Below are 17727 nucleotides of genomic sequence, written 5' to 3'. Positions count from 1 at the left end.
GAAAACATATAAACACATACATACATACATACATACATACATGCATAATCACCTCTATCTAAGCATTTATAACTACTGCCATTCCTATGATTACTGAGTCACTTAGCTACTATACAACATATGGCACAGTATATACTGCAGCATACTAAACACAAGAATTCCATCATGATATACTGTAGAAGTATTTTGATAAAATACAAACTTTTTTTTTTCCAACTCATTTTTCAGATTCCTTTAAAGGGAAATATTCAGCATTTATATTGTAACAAGTAAGAGCACATTTCAATAACTTATTTGACAGCTGTATAATCACCAGACTACCATTTGTGGCAAAAAGATAAGTTTGGATCATTTTTATAGCAAGTTATCTTGCTATATATTTCCTCCTGTTTAAAATGCAAAAAAAAAAAAAAAAATGTTGTACAGTTTGTCAATTGTGATAAATGTGCTGGAATTTGGCAGAAAACAGCACAAAAGTTTTAGCTAAGGGTAGAATGGAAGAACGCCCAGGGCTTTTTCAATGTGGATCAGTGCATTCCAACAACTTGATTTGGAAGGAACAGTTATTTTGATATTTTGCATGCCCTACATAGGGAATGCTGCCAGTAAACATTTTTAGTGCAACCTTGATGAAATCCAGGCAGTTTTGCAGCACTGTCATACAAATAGAGATATCTAAAATCCTACTTTCGTTTGAAGACATATTTTAAGTTTATTAAAATGATATCACTACATTATTAGTATGAATCAAATTAATCTAGTATCTTAAACATAAAATGGATTAAAAAACACACTAAAAATAATAATAATAATAATAATAATAATAATAATCTCTAATAACTAATAATATAATTACCTCTGGTAATTTACAATGAATAAAAAGAATGACACCCAAAGTACAGCGTTAACTATGAACTTCAACAGGCATTTGCTGACATCTATAGGACACAATCTAACTTTGTATTAGGACTATGGCTGCAACCATGCTAATTAGTTGGAGTGTGGCAACCAAGTCATATGGGTGTGACTTGGTAGCCAACATTTTCATCTATATAAGGTAATTGTTTCTTTTTTTCTTTTTTTTTCAATTAATTGGTATTGATTCAAATTGTGTACTCAGGAACATGAATACACTACGAAGGAAATGGTATTACATGGCTCTTATGTTATGAAATGATGAGAGCTCAGCCTTCCAAATTATTTTTATTGTGTAGTATACTTTTGGGTTATTTAAAAACCAGCAAAGAAAGCAAAGTGATTTTAAAGTGGCAATCTTACATAAATGGCATTTTGTCTTTAAATACAGATGTGTCCTCATACTGTACATTGGGCATTCTTACGTTATACAGCTTGATACACCAGGGGGCCACTAGGATGCTCCAAGAGAAGTAGCGTACAATATTTTTCTTTCAATTTTGCATCTTAGGTGCATTGCAGATGCAGTGTAAAGGATCCACATTGTACCAAAGATGCCAGGCTGTGACTTCACACATGTACAAAGTTGCAGATGAAACACAATGGACTGTGGTGTGAGGAAAAGCCATAGCTACTTGCACTGGAGCCCATTTTACACAGATTCAGACTCAGTCGCACACAGATGTACATACTGTTTGTCACAAGCCTGTGTGGTGATTGTGTGCTGCAATGTTGCTCCCAGTTGTTTTATTTATTGTGAATAAGATGACCATTTTGAGCAAAAAATAAGCTCACAGCTGCCGAGTAGCATAGGACCTGGCGCACCAAGGGGGGCTATATGGTTTGACTGAAGCCACAGTAAATAAAGACATATCTCTAGCAAGTCTTTTAAGCACACTGTACATCTGATTGTAATTGTTCTTACGTAGCTGGTATTCTAAAAATAATTACATCATGTTCAAAATCTCTTAAGGGCAATATATGGATGTTAGTCACATATAGATTGGCTCACAGCTTTTATCATGTCATGTGAAGGTAAAGGGGGAATATTACAAAACACAGAGCAGATCAAACTCAGAGGGGTGTCCAAAGCATCTCTGCACACTACATCAACTCTTAGAACAACTGAACCGCTTTGTACCTTGTGTGTAACGATAGAATGTATAATGAATATCTGGGCCCAATTAAACCATTACCAATGTACCAGTTTCACTTTAAAAAAAAATGAAAAATCATAAGAAATATAATAGTTGCAGTACTCTAGACATGAGAACATGCAATTCATCTTTCAGTGGTGGCAATTATACTATATTTTCTATAGACAACTTTAGTGTTTGCAGACAATCTGGGATGAAAGATTTTTTTATCTTGAGACACTTGTTTTAGAGTAGTCAAGAAATATTTTTATGTGCACAGGTTGAACCCTAAAAAAAATAAAAAAGGCTTATTTCATCTTAAAGCAAATGAAAAAAAAAAATAATTTCATATAAAATTAATGCAAATGAAATCTCCACATTTTTAGATATATAATTAGTACCTTTTTTAATTAACATCTCATAATTCTGATGAATGTATAAGGAACTTTGAATAATTTTAATGCTATTAGCCCAGTGGTTCCCAAGCTGTGTGCCTAGGAACCCTGGTGTGCCATGAGGCTCTTGCAGCAGTGGCTTGGGTTGGTGGTCCAGGACCAAATCAAATTATTTATGGTCAAAGTGATAGGCAAAACCAGTGCTTGTGGCTTCCATCCATAAAACATGTGGACAATAAGAAGCACAACTGTATACCACCACATAACTGAAACTGAGGATGACAGGTAGGCACAATTGACTTAAATTTTAAAGAAAAAAAAAATATCAATAAAAAACTTTTATCCTTTAGGGCAGTAATGGGGAACCTTTGGCATTCCATATGGGGAACCTTTGGAACTACACATCCCAGCATGCTCTGCTACAGTTTTGCTATTTAGCCATGCTTAAACTGTAGTAGGGAATGCTGGGATGTGTAGTTCAACAACAGCTGGATTGCCAAGGGTTCCCCATCACTGCTCTAGGACAGGCCTGGCCAACCTGTGGCTCTCCAGCTGTTGTAAAACTACAAGTCCCATCATGCCTTGCCACAGTTTTGCTACTAGGGAATGCTGAAACTGTGGCAGGGCATGCTGGGATTTGAAGTTTCACAACATCTGGAGAGCCACAGGTTGGCCAGGCCTGCTCTAGGATGACACAATTCAAGAAAGTTTGGGAACCGCTGCATTAGCCATGAATGCAAAAACAAATTAGAAATGTCTATGGGGGTAATTCTGAGTTGATCGCAGCAGAAAGCTTGTTAGCAATTGGCCAAAACCATGTGCACTGCAGGTGGGACAGATATAACATGTGCAGAGAGAGTTAGATTTGGGTGGGTTATATTGTTTCTGTGCAGGGTAAATACTGGCTGCTTTATTTTTAAACTGCAATTTAGATTTCAGTTTGAATACACCCCACCCAAATCTAACTCTCTCTGCACATGTTATATCTGCCCTCCTGCAGTGCACATGGGCCCTCATTCCGAGTTGATCGCTCGCAAGGCGAATTTAGCAGAGTTGCTCACGCTAAGCCTACGCCTACTGGGAGTGTATCTTAGCTTCTTAAAATTGCGACCGATGTATTCGCAATATTGCGATTTCAAACTACTTAGCAGTTTCAGAGTAGCTTCAGACTTACTCGGCATCTGCGATCAGTTCAGTGCTTGTCGTTCCTGGTTTGACGTCATAAACACACCCAGCGTTCGCCCAGACACTCCCCCTTTTCTCCGGCCACTCCTGCGTTTTTTCCGGAAACTGTAGCGTTTTTATCCACACGCCCCGAAAACGCCGTGTTTCCGCCCAGTAACACCCATTTCCTGTCAATCACACTACGTTCGCCGGAGCGAAGAAAAAGCCGTGAGTAAAAATACTATCTTCATTGTAAAATTACTTGGCGCAGTCGCAGTGCGAATATTGCGCATGCGTACTAAGCGGAATTTCACTGCGATGCGATGAAAATTACCAAGCGAACGACTCGGAATGAGGGCCATGGTTTTGCCCAACTGCTAACAAAATTGCTGCTGTGATCAACTCAGAATTAGGCCCCATGTGCATTGCAGGTGTGGCAGATATAACATTTGCAGAGAGAGTTCGATTTGGGTGGGGTATTTTGTTCCTGTGCAGGGTAAATACTGGCTGCTTTATTTTTACACTGCAATTCATACTTGCCTACTCTCCCGGAATGGCCGGGAGGATCCCAAAAATCGGGTGGCACTCCCGGCCCCCCGGAAGACTGGGCAACCCTCCCGGCCGAGTGCCCACCACTTGCAAACCCCATGTATCCGCTATCAAAACCCCGGCAACGCAGTTCAAAATGGGCGTTCTGGGGGTAGGATGACGCGATTCGCATCATCCCGACCCCGCACCCTGACTTGCAATGCCAATATTATCGGCATTGCTAGACAGGGGGTGGGGCCACAATTACATGATCATGCGGCCATGCCCCCAATCCCGCCCCTAAACGTCATCATCCATCATTGCCACACCCCTGCTGCTCCGACCTGGCTGCCTTCTCCCAAAGGGGGCAGCCAGATTGTTGGTAAGTATGCTGAAATTTAGATTTCAGTTTGAATACACCCCACACAAATCTAACTCTCTCTGCACATGTTATATCTGCCCCCCTGCAGTGCACATGGTTTTGCCCAACTGCTAACAAATTTGCTGCTGCGATCAACTCTGAATTAGGCCCCTTGTTCTGAACCTAGGTAAAAGTAGAGTGACTGGCCACTCCAAGGGTTAGATTCTAGAGAGGCCTGCGGGACAGAAGTAAGGGAGTTGAGATGACATTTCCATCCAGCTGGCTATATATAAAGAGTAGATCACAATAGAAGGGTCAGGAACAAAGCTTGTGACTGCTCAGGGCACTGCAGCTCCTCGGTACACTTCTGGCTGGGAAATAGACCACCTGTGAGTCCTGCAGTTTTGAGGCTTGGGGCCCTACCTATTTGGTCAATTGTGGGCCCTACAACTTCTGATGGCAGTCATGCTTGTTACTGTGGGGTAGAAGTATTAATGGTCGATATGGGGGAGGGGTATTAGCGCACGCCATGTGCACTGATACCGCTCCCCCCCATGTATAACAGTGGGTGGTTTATGTACAATGATAGGGGCGCTATGCACTGACTGTTCTGACACCTGCAGCTGTCGATTTCGAGAGGCAATCACAAGACTGCCTGTCGGCTTTCCAGCGGTCAAAATGCTGACGCTGGAATCCCAACAAGCGGTGAAATGCTGCCGCCAGAATACCGGCGCCACAGACTTTTCTCCCTTTCTGGGTGTCCATGACACCCATAGAGGGAGGGTATAACTTGTGGTGAGAGCCCAGTAAGCCACCGTGCCCACAGCGTGGCAAGCACAGCAAGCCCGCAAGGGGTTTTCTAGTGCTTGCCACACTGCCGGCATACTGGCAGCCGGGATGCCGCTGTCAGTATCTTGACAGCCAGCAAATAGTATGTATTTCAAATGATGAGCGGGTTCGGTTTTACTCGGTTTTACTCGGTTTTACTCGGTTCTCAAAACGGCATCTTATTGGCTCACGGATGTCACGTGTTTTGGATAGCCAATAAGATGCCGTTTTGAGAACCGAGTAAAACCGAGTAAAACCGAACCTCGCTCATCTCTAATTTCAATCCATCTATGTACAGTATGTATACTAGATTTACTCCATGGAAGCAGCACCAACACCCTCCATTATCTGTATATAGGATTAGTACATAAATACACCTTAGTATATTGTTGGTTATTGGATTTCTTATTCTTTGATTTTTAAACCGGTGCAGAATCAAGGTTCTCTGCATGCAGTGACATTAACCAGAACAGAAACAAAGAGATATGATTCGGATGCTATGTAAAAGAACTGTGCATTTATTCTGCAACCAGTTTGTCTGTAAAATCAGAGCAGCTCAATTATTCATGAATACAAAGAAACACATGTACAGTAATAAAACCTTGCAATAACATGCGTTAACACTCTTCATAGGACTTTACTCCAAAGGACAATTAACAGATGTGCCCTAAAGTATTTGAATAAATGAAATGGTTCTTAATCTCCAAAATACTATAGGGCTGTTATCATACATACTGTATATGTCCTCATACACCTAGTGTCTACAGTATACATCATACAGCGTGAATCAACCAGCACTACTAAGACACCCTGTGAGGAATCGCATAATGTAGTTTTGTATCATATTCACATCAGAGATGAAACACCTCTCAAAGTGTACTAGAGATGCTGGGCTGCGACATTTGCACTAGAATTAATTTGAAACACGTACACAATTGCAGGTAGAGCACAACAAAACTTGGCATGAGAAATAGTCATGTCCGCTGCACCGGGGCACTTCAGATTCAGGGGTAAATTTACTAAGGTAGGAGGGGTTATTTTAGAACTGGTGATGTTGCCCATAGCAACCAATCAGATTCTATTATCTTCTAGAAGCAACTAGATAATACCATGTTCACATTGCCGCCCCGGCAAAAATCCTGTGTTTTTAAAACCATCACAGATCATCTCAGCTCAGGATCACCCCATTCACACTGAAACAGTGGTCTGCCCTGGCAAGAAGTGTGAGGAATGAAAAGAACAGCTTTGATTGGCTGGCAAAGATGATGTCATTTAAAGTGGACTTTGTTAACACAAATAGGTGGGTGGGAACTGCACACTGCATTGCTGTAATCATGGCCGACGAGATACAACTGTGTAGCCCAGATTTCTGCTGGGCTACTGCTGGGATTTCTTAATGTCCCGAGAACTCAGGATTTTAGATATATTATAATACACTGTGAAATCCTTTACAGTGCCAGTGATCTGATTTTTTATCTCTTCCTCGCCTCTGATAGCCAGCAGCTCCCGTACTTCCTCATCCCTCCAGTGAGCAGCCATGTTTCCTCTCCTCTCTGCAGCATTAAAAGTACGTCAGCAGATGTCACATGATCTAATTCCCCAATCAGCTCGTTTTTTCCAAACACGGTTAAAAAAAACACGGGTCGCACCGTTCACACTGGCGGCTATCCATGTAATACACGGGAATAACCCTCCAAAATACACGGATGCAAGTCCCGGATCAATAGACCTGGGAAGATGCACATACCCCCGTTCACACTGTCTTGATGATCCGTGTCGGCAGTGCTCGCCCCGACAATATCCCAGGATTTTGTGGTGGTGTGAACGTGGTATAAATGTTAAGTAGAATATGATTGGTTGCTATGAGCAACATAACCAGTTCTAAAAAAACTCCCACCTTAGTAAATTTACTCCTCAGATTCAGAGTCACACAGATATACTTATACTGCACATCAAATTGATCAGAGTAATCTAGCAAAGTGTTTGTTTTTTACATGTTGTTTTACTGTATTTATGCAAATAAGATGCACATTTGTAGCGAAAAAAGTCACTCAGATCTGTCGAGTAGGCAGGAACCTGGAGCACTGAGATGGGCTATTTGCTGTGACTTGTGCAACAGTGTAGGGGGTAAATTTACTAAAATGGGAGTTCTATTTAAGATGGGATGTTGCCCATAGCAACCAATCAGATTCCAGGTATTATCTTCTAGAAGCTGCTCGATAAATGAGAAGTAGAAATCTGATTGGTTGCTATGGGCAACATCCCATCTTAAATAGAACTCCCATCTTAGTAAATTTACCCCTATGGGGTATATTCAATTGGTGTCGAATCCCGGCGTGGATTCGTCATTTTTATGATTCAACACTATTCGACAGCCGAAACCCTCCACCCTGGACACTGAATTCGACATATTCAATTAAAAAAAAAAATTGACACCCCCCCGGTCGAAAACGGACCAATCGTCGAATAGTGGGCAGCCTGGATTCGAGTTCCCACCGTTTGGAATCATATATAGGGTTTGTTTGCTGCGTGCTCAGCAGCCATTTTGTGAACCTGCAAAGCAGAGTGAGGAGCTGCAGAGTGATCAATTTGGTTTTGCTTGCTGTGGTATCGTTCACAAACCCAGCAGACTTTCATCCAGGACGGACTGAAGACCTTCAGTCACCCCGGAGGAGAGTCGTTTTTGGAGCGAATTCGACATTTTTAGGTAAGTACCACATGTGGTCTGGCGTTGCATGTAGGTGTTTGTGTAGTGTATGGGTGTTGTTTTGAGTGCTTGGCTACTGTTTTGTATGAGGTATGAGTGCAGCATGTAATGTTTGGGTGGTGGGGGGTGTCATGAGGTGTACATATGGTGCTTCTTGGGTGTGTTTGGGGTATGTATATGTGTACAGGTGTGTATTTTTAAGGTCCTGCTTGTATTGCTGCATGCTTTTAGTGGAGTTTTGTGTTTGGGGATGTTTTTTCATGTTTTTTTTTTAATTTGCTAAAATGTGTTTTTGGTCGTGCTTCAACACTGGGGTGCAGAGATGCATTTACAGTTTTTTTGGGCGTGGTTTTTCATGTTTTTTTTATGTGCTAATGTGTGTTTGGTCATGCTTGAGCACTGGTGTACCAGCAGCATGACATGTTGGGTGGCTTTACTGGCTTTTTGGGTGGTTTTTCATGTTTTTTTATGTGTTTGGTCATGCTTGAGCACTGGTGCACCAAAACATGCTGGCACATTTACGGGCTTTTTGGGTTGTTTGGCCGTGGTTTTTCGTGGGTTTTTGTTATGTGCTAATGTGTTTGGTCATGCTTGAGCACTGGTGCACCCCAACATGTCATGCTGCTGGCACATTTACTGGCTTTTTGGGTTGTTTGGGCGTATTTTTTTTTAATGTGCTAATGTGTTTGGTCATGCTTGAGCAGTGGTGTACAAGCAACATGACATGTTGGGGTGGCTTTACTGGCTTTTTGGGTGGTTTTTCATGTTATTTTCAATGTGTTTGGTCATGCTTAAGCACTGGTGCACCCCAATATGTCATGCTGCTGGCACATTTACTGGTCTTTTGGGTTGTTTGGGCATGGTTTTTCATTTTTCTTTTTAATGTGCTAATGTGTTTGGTCATGCTTGAGCACTGGTGTACCAGCAGCATGACATGTTGTGGTTCAGGGGTGGCTTTTGTGTTTGTTTGGTTTTTTTATAGAATGAATTATGTAATGTGGGGTGCGAGTGTTTTATTTTTGGTGTGTTTGGTTGTGTTTTTTGTGGTACGTACTGTATGTAAAAATATTTTTTATTTTTATACCAGGGATGTCCAGGGACCAGCGCCCCCGATCCCCCCCCTTCCCCCCACTCCTCAGAAGAATTGCTGGACAGCAACGAGGAGTGGGCGCCGACCCAGGAGGAGGAGATGGCCGAACAGGCATCCAGCAATCAGCCGCGGTCATCAAGGGACCAACCAGAAAGTAGAAAGAAAAAGAAAAGGCCAAGACAGGTAATTACTTTCAGCACCTGCAGCCACAATAGCATCCAACTTGAACACCCATGGGCTAGATTGCGCACTGCCAGGCACACTGACACACCACAAGGCACACCTACAGGTATCTTTGCGCACTGCCAGGGACACTGACACACTCCCAGGGACACCTAGAGATCATTGTGATAGTATTAATTGCATGTTTTATTTACCTAAAAGGCAAGAAGCCAGCCAGAGGATCAGTCAGAGGAGGATCCTTCTGGAGAAGACACAGGACGGAAGATTCCACGTGGACATCGGTACACAGAGGTGGAAAACTGTGCCCTAGTGGATGGCGTCGATAGGTCCTACGACGTTTTGTATGGACTAAGGGCACAGACAACAGCAGCAAAGACAAAGAGAAAGATCTGGGACACCATCGCGAGTCAAGTCACTGCAGTATCTGGAAACCGCCGGAGCACCAGAAACTGCATGAAGCGGTATAGTGATTGCCGTAGACAGACCAAAAAAAAAAGATGGGGATTCAGCGCCGACATGAGACAGGAACCGGACGTGATCCGCCTCTCAATTTCAAGTGGCTGCCCTGGGAGGAAGTTATAAAAAGGTGCATGAACCCAGTCATGGTCCAAGGAGTTCGCGGAGGTGTGGACTCCACCAGTCCTGCTGGCTTTCCCGAGGAGGAAGAACCACCCAGAAGACGGAAGACGGCAGGAGCACAGAAGTCCAAAAGGAGGCATGATGGTAAGAATACATTCAGATGCGCTGTACTAAACTATTTTTTTTCTTTGCTAATATGTTTGTTTTTTCCCCTAGACACGCCTGCCCAGAGGACATCACCAGCGCACCGGACATCACCTGCACGCAGACCGTCACCTGTGAACCAGACATTATCAGCGCGCAGACCACCACCTGCGCGCCGGACATCATCAGCGCGCAGACCATCACCTGCGAACCAGACATTATCAGCGTGCAGACCATCACCTGCGTGCCAGACATCACCTGTGCGCCAGACATCATCAGCGCGCAGACCATCACCTGCGCGCCAGACATCATCAGCGCGCAGGCCATCACCTGTGAACAAGACATTGTCAGCACGTAGACCACCACCTGCGCGCCGGACATCAGTGCGCAGACCATCACCTGCGAACCAGACATCATCAGCGTGCAGACCATCACCTGCGCACCAGACATCATCAGCGCGCAGACCATCACCTGCGAACCAGACATTATCAGCGCACAGACCACCACCTGCGCGCCGGACATCATCAGCGCGCAGACCATCACCTGTGAACCAGACATTATCAGCGCACAGACCACCACCTGCGCGCCGGACATCATCAGCGCGCAGACCATCACCTGCGAACCAGACATTATCAGCGCGCAGATTATCACCTGCGCGCCAGACATCATCAGCGCCCAGGGCATCCCCAGCTCGTGATCTACCCTCCAGGAGCTCAGAGACTGTGACCCAAGAGCCTCAAGAAGACATTACCCTTGTGGACCCATCACCTGAGCTGTTTGAGTTGACAGGGTTAACCGACGAGACATTTCTAGGGTTTGATGACAGCCTTGCAGATACATCCAGCCATACCCTAGAAAAGTCTACATATTTGAGGTCCAGAGAAGCTCTTGGAGCAGCGGCACCACAGGATGCAGAAGGTTAATATATCAATCTATTGATTTTTTTTATTTTTATTTTTGTTCACCATTTTGTAAAGTTTACTAACTTTTTTTTTTTTTTACTTTTGCAAACAGAGGTGCCATGGACCAGCAGCGGATTCGCGTCAGGGATTGGTCCCTACTTCAGGCCGGATCTGTTACAGGAAGAGTCGGACGATGAGGTGGAATTGCAGCAGCCCGCCGTTTCTACATCCCTGTGTAAGTAATTAGATAAAACAAATTTTGAAAAAAAATATCTTTGTGAACCTTTAAACATATGTAGAAATGGGTCATCTCATTTATTTCTAATTTTCTTTGCAGCTGCACAAATGCAATTGGTGGCAGACATTCAGCAAGGGCAGGATCCCTCAAATATTCAGAGGATAAACACCCTGGCAACAGAGATACAGGACCACCAGGAGAGTTTTTGGGATGCCGTTGACACCAGACTGGACGCCATTGAGAAGTCAATGGAGAAGATGGCAACAAGTATGGTTGAAATGCAAAATCAGGATTTTGGTACTTACCGATAAATCCCTTTCTCCGATTCCACAGGGGCCACTGGAGCGTAGTTACAATGGGGAAATAGTAGGCAGTAATTGGGAGCTGGCACTTTAAAATTCTCACACTGTGGCTAGCTCCTCCCCTACTATCTCCCCTCCAAGCCAGTCTACGTAAAACTGTGCCCGAGGAGAGCTGGAATAAACAAACCGAAAGGTAGAGGAGGTTAATGACGCCCTGTAAACCAGGATAACACAAACCAAACCTGGAACAGAACCTAACAAACAACCGGCTAGCCCGAACTCAACAAGCAGTCATATGGTGATCTGCAAACCGTTAAGCAAAAAACAAGGAGGAACAGCGCTGGGCGGGCGTCCAGTGGCCCCTGTGGAATCGGAGAAAGGGATTTATCGGTAAGTACCAAAATCCTGATTTCTCCTTCATCCACTAGGGGCCACTGGAGCGTAGTTACAATGGGGACATCCCAGAGCTCCCAAATCGGGTGGGAGAGCGCTGAGAGTCCTGTAAAACCGCTCGGCCAAACTGTGATGCAGAGGCCGCAAAAAAGTCAAACTTGTAGAATTTGACAAAACGAATGTCGGTCCGACCAAGTAGCCGCCCGACATAAAGTATTCATGGAGACCCCACGGGCAGCTGCCCCCGAAGGTCCCACCACGCGCGTAAAGTGCGCTGAAATGGTCAGATGTATGCAACAGCCCAGCATATGCTGGGACCCCGGCTACTTAGTACGGGAGCATCGTACAGAATAAAGAAGAAAAAACCCTTCGTCGAATAGCCGAAGACCTCTGTAAAGAGAGTCAGCGAGCCCTGACAACATTCAAAGAGGACTGAAAAACACTAGTGTCAGATTTATATGAAAAACGGACATCCCCTTTGAAAGAAACGACCGCTGAGGCCGAAGCTCAGCCGGGGGAGTAGCTAATAGAGTACTCCCTGAAAGAGAGCCCGAACTTACGGCCGCCAGGCTAATTTCTTTTGGAAGAAAACCGAAAAATGTAGAGACCTAAAGTTCAGGTCAATGTGGTTTGAAGCGCAGCGGAGCAAAACCTCCCAGAGAAACCAAAGATGACGGCTGAATGGTAACTGAAAGAAGGGGAAAACCCCCTTTTATCCTTATTATGTCCCATACAGTTTTCCAAAAGTGGCAAAAGCGAGAAGAGGTAACAGACTTCTGAAATCGGGGCCTAGTAGGCCTAACCGAACTAGGGAACTCCTTCCTTATGAGGTCTCGTGTAAGATTGAACAAAGAAAAGGACCCTGTTGAAGTAGACAGTCCAGTCTAGGTAGGAGCCAAGGCTCCTCTACTGACAACAGGTGTAGCTGTATCTTCAAGTCATGGGTGGCCCAACCAGAGCCACCGAGAGGACTAGCACGCATATTCCCCTCCTGTGTTACCGAAAGTGAGGTAGAAATAGAAAAGGAGGCAGGATAGAATAACCAGAAACTCCCAGGAGCCCTGAGGGCATCCTCGGCTACTGCCACCAGAGCTCACGTCCGTGAGTAGTAAAGAGTTAAAGAGTCAGTCAGAACGCCCTGAGGTAGATTTGAAATCTCCGCCCACAGCAGACCAGCTGACAAAACTCCGGGGAATGTTTCCTCACCCAGGAGTCTGACCTGGTGGCCTGACCTGGAAAGAAGATTGTTGTCCCCCGCTCAGAGGGGAATGTAGGCGACCACTCATTGCGTCGCAACTTGTGTTGAGAAAACGTCTACGAGGAGCATAAATTGTATCTGTGTCGAACCAGAAGCTCCTGGATCCTCCGGATCTTCAGAAGCCACGTAATGTACAGAGTGGGATAGTAGCAGTAGATTGTCCCATTAGGGAACCAACGTCACCCCCTTGAAAAAGAGTTATTCTGTGATCTTCCTGAACCCTGTGGGAGCGGAAGAGAGACCGAAAGGAAAGGACTTACAGTGAAAATGAGAATCCTGTAATGCGACTGAGTAAAGCCCGATGAGGAAACCCAACGGAAATCAGTAAACAGGCATCCCTGAAGACAAGGGATGCGTAAAACTCCCTTTCTTGTTTAAACTAGCAATCACAGATTGAAAGGATTCTAAGGCCAGAATAGGCCTGGCCGAGCCAACTGGCTTCGGAACGTGAAAAAACCAAAGGCCTGAGAACTGTCTCGATTCAAATGATATGTAAAAAACAGGGATCAACACCCTTTGCGGTTAGAAGCATATGGAGCGCCGCCTGCAGTATGACTCTCTTGTCATCGTAAATCGGCCGACCCCTGCCAAGGGACTCCCGAGACGGTTGTACTCCAAAATGTAGTCTGTAACCGCCCAAGCCTTCTTCCACCGACCTGCGCCCACCCTGGGACCCTCCAGGTGGTAGGAAAGTCTGACCTGTAGAGTGTGTATAGGATGATGTAAAATCAGACTGGACCGAGGTTGTTGAACCTCTGCTTCAGCTTTTTTTTTTTTTTTTTTTTAGATCCCCTGGCGACGGAGATATCACCCGTGTGGGGTCGAAAGCTTGAAAGGGCACGGTAAAACTCTAAAGGAAAGACCGGTAAAGGTCTGTCTTGGAGCTGGGGCAGAAGTAGGAGAAAGCAAAGTGGACTTACCTCCAATGGTTCAAGAAATCCTGCAGAAAGTTCCTTCCCCTGAACCATCTGCCCCGTAGGATTTCATGTTCACCTGTCACTGTCGCAGCCCCAGAGGTCGTCGGGTTAAGACAGCCCAAGCGAAAATGCAGGTTCCGAGTCTGAGATGTGGAGACCTCCAAAGAACATAAAGCAGAATCGTGATTCTGACCGTACCAAAGTATCAATTGATCCTGATGCGAAACATCCTGTAACCTAGAGGACAATTGTTCCACAACCTACCTGCTCCGGACAAGGTAGAACCCCTGCTGCCGTATATGTCTTCGATGGGTCCCTGAGCAAGGTTGCCTCAGGAAAATGGCAGCTTGTTGGACCGGCGATACATCGAGGGGTATACCCTGGAGAGGTACTGATACCATTTCCTGCCGACTGCGGGGAAAGGATAGGAAAACAAACATTGTTTGATACCTGAAATTGTGTATTCGGGTGTCTGCCGGCCGTCTACCGGAGCCTGGCCAGCTCATCCGAAACTGGACCAGTCGCTGTCATTTCGTCATTGGCGTCGAACCCTGATGGACTTGACGTGTCCGCCTCCTTTACCTGCAGTGTCAGACAAACTGCTGTATAATGCACCTGGATATTCTGAGACACTGGTTCAGACTCCACAGAAAACAGACATCATCAGTATTGTAACATGGAAGGTTAGCAAGGTTCCTTTAGAAACCTGGAGAGGTGAAATGACGTACAAGGTCTCTGGTAACCAGTGACATTACCTGCATAATTTGAGTTGTTCAAACAGGAGTGTCCTGCAGGTGCGTGGAGGGCTCTGCAGATGGCTCCACCGCATACTTCACACCTAAGAGGGAATTCTTTGACTATCCCAGGTGAGACAAACGAAAGGAGAAAAGGTGGGTTAAACAAACACAGCCCTATGTAAGGTCTGCGCTATAATGTGTGACCGACACGATTCAACTAAACTTTCTGGAGCAGCGGAGACCTGAACCAGTAGCGCTGCGCTGTGGGACAGGAGTCTTAGCCCTAGGCTATAGGAGCTCCCCTTAAAGTTTTTTTGGATTCAAACCCCTGTTCAGATACCCGCTACTAGCATACTGAGCACAGCGCTATTTGTCTGATGCCTTACACTCATTCCCCAAATTACAAATAGCATTAGTAACTAGTGACACCAAGGAATAATAAAGGGAAGGCAATACCCCCCCCTGTATGTAGTGTACCGCTAATTAAGGTGCACCAGATGTTTCTCAGAGGTTCCACTGGCTTTTCAAAATGGTGACCAGCCTGTGAGAAAAGATGGGGGAAAATGTTATGTGGCAAGGTGGGGTATTCTGTTATTAGAAAACATTGCGGAAGTGTCTGTTTTATCCCCTATATATGGTCTATATATATCTCACACCACAGTGAACCCAACCGGGTAGATAAATACTGTGCACCTAATAGGGTAGATAAATACTGTGTATTTGTAGGGTAAAGAAATACTGCACAGTAGACTTTTAATTATTAATGAGTCCCAGCTCCTGTAATAGAGCAGGTTTCCTGATCTAAATGACTGAAATGCCTGGCAGAGGACTCCCCTGCAGGGAGGAATGTAGCCAATGCAAGATGTAACAAATATTTCTGCAGCACACTGCACAGAAAAGCTAAACACCCCAGAGACAGGTGTGTTGCCTAGAGACCATGAGAGCTGGGAGCCGCCGCCGGGGGGGAATAAGCTTCACCTCCCCCCCCCCCCCCTCATACCTTATACATGTTTACGAATGTTAAGAATCCTCCCTGCGCAGCCAGGAGAGGAAAGGAGCTTTCAGCGGGCCGGGGAGCGGGGGACTGTGGAGCGGCGTCTCGTCATGCAGCGGCCAGGGAGCGGAGAAAGCCCGCCATACAGAGCGGGAGTTAGCTCCGCCCTCCTAGTTCTTGGTGGCCGCTGCTGTCTGAGTGCATCCCCCGGCCGCCTGTATGCTGTGGCCGGGGAGCGGTGTGCGGCCGGGGAGCGGAGAGCCTGAGCCCGCTGAACAGAGCGGGAGTTAGCTCCACCCCCTCGTTCTTGATGGCCGCTGCTGTGCTTCCTCCCTGCATCCCCCGGCCGCCTGTATGCTGCGGCCAAGGAGCGGTGTGCGGCCGGGGAGCGGAGATCTGAGCCCGCCGAACAGATCGGGAGTTAGCTCCGCCCCCCTCCGGTCACTTATCAAATTTAAAACCACATTATCCCCCGGCTGCCTGTAAGTGTGTATGCTGCAGCCGGGGAGTGTAAATGTATTACCCTGCTGCCTATATGCTGCAACCGGGGAGTGAAGAGCGTCGAGCCCGCTTACAGAGCGGGCTGAAGCTCCGCCCCCCACATAATGGCGCCAATTTTAAATCAGTAAGTGCGCCTTTTATGCACTCCAGCCTGGCTATGACTGGAGAGTATAGGAGCCTTGTATTAAAACACTGAAAAATGTAAAAACATACATCAGTCTGGGGAGATTGTACTCACCGCTTCCTTCCGTCAGGCGTTTCGACCCAGCGGCCCTAACACGCGCTGCACGCAGCGGTGTCCGGCCAGAAGCTTCTGTGGTGGAGCGGCCCCGACACGCGCCGCACGCAGCGGTGTCCGACCACGTATACTCACCGCTGCCATGCTGCCGGAATCTTCTGCTGGTGGAGCGGCCCCGACACGCGCCGCACGCAGCGGTGTCCGGCCAACTCAGGAGAGCTCAGTGTCTCCCTCAGCTGGGGCCCATCCCGAGCCGCGCGCAGCTGCGATGGGACCCCGCCGGCAGCTCCCGCGGTGCAGACTGGCAGTGGCAGAGCTGCCAGTCTGTGCGTGTGTGAAAGAAAAATAAAATAATAAAGAAAAAAGAAAAAATTCTTCAGCTAAACCCAAGTGAACCAGCTCACCTCGGGCACTAAACTAAGACTGGCTTGGAGGGGAGATAGTAGGGGAGGAGCTAGCCACAGTGTGATAATTTTAAAGTGCCAGCTCCCAATTACTGCCTACTATTTCCCCATTGTAACTACGCTCCAGTGGCCCCTAGTGGATGAAGGAGAAAGGCTCTTGCCGACAGCACGGCAGAAATGCAAAAGACCAGGCAGACAGATCACATGGAGACAATGGACATCCTTCACATTCTGGTCACATCCATCAACCAGCTGGTGGACAACACGGCATGCCAGTCACACAACTTTCACAACATGTCGGAGAGACAGCGACATTCCGCAGCCAGCCAACAGATCATCGCAACAACGCCAAAGATTATCTATGACAAACTCCCAGAGGCAGCTCACCAACATGCTGGTCAACCACCACATCCACCTCCACAAGCCACACTGACGCCTCCTGCCCTTGCTACACCACAATCCTGGTATGGACAGTCACAGCAGTGCCAAGGATATACAGGGATGTACCCCACTTACCTGATGCCTCCACCACCAACACCGGCCTCAACATCTACACCAGCACGGCCACCAAGGCCATTCCAATGCACTCAACAGCTGCCGAGGACACCATCGCTACCATCGGAGGAAGAGGATCAGGACAGCCCCCACAAACGATAGCACGGTCGTATTATTTCATTATTTATAATGTTATTTTTTTCTGCTTCCCCTTTTCTCCCTCCCATTAGTTTTCTTTTTCCTTTGTAATGTTTCAATTAAATATGTGTTCTCCTCCCCCACCCCCGACCGGGTACTACCAAGGAGCTATGTCTAGAC

General features: G+C 46.1%; 1 protein-coding gene across 1 annotated transcript in view; it reads right to left on the bottom strand.

The window, feature by feature from the left end:
* PUDP (pseudouridine 5'-phosphatase) overlaps positions 1 to 17727 on the bottom strand; it is a 497963-nt gene that overhangs the window by 413894 nt on the left and 66342 nt on the right. The window lies entirely within an intron of this gene.

The sequence above is a fragment of the Pseudophryne corroboree genome, chromosome 2 (assembly GCF_028390025.1).
Source record: "Pseudophryne corroboree isolate aPseCor3 chromosome 2, aPseCor3.hap2, whole genome shotgun sequence".
Classification (NCBI taxonomy): domain Eukaryota; kingdom Metazoa; phylum Chordata; class Amphibia; order Anura; family Myobatrachidae; genus Pseudophryne; species Pseudophryne corroboree.
Note: the sequence above shows the minus strand (reverse complement) of the source record. Positions and strands in the feature narration are given on the sequence as shown.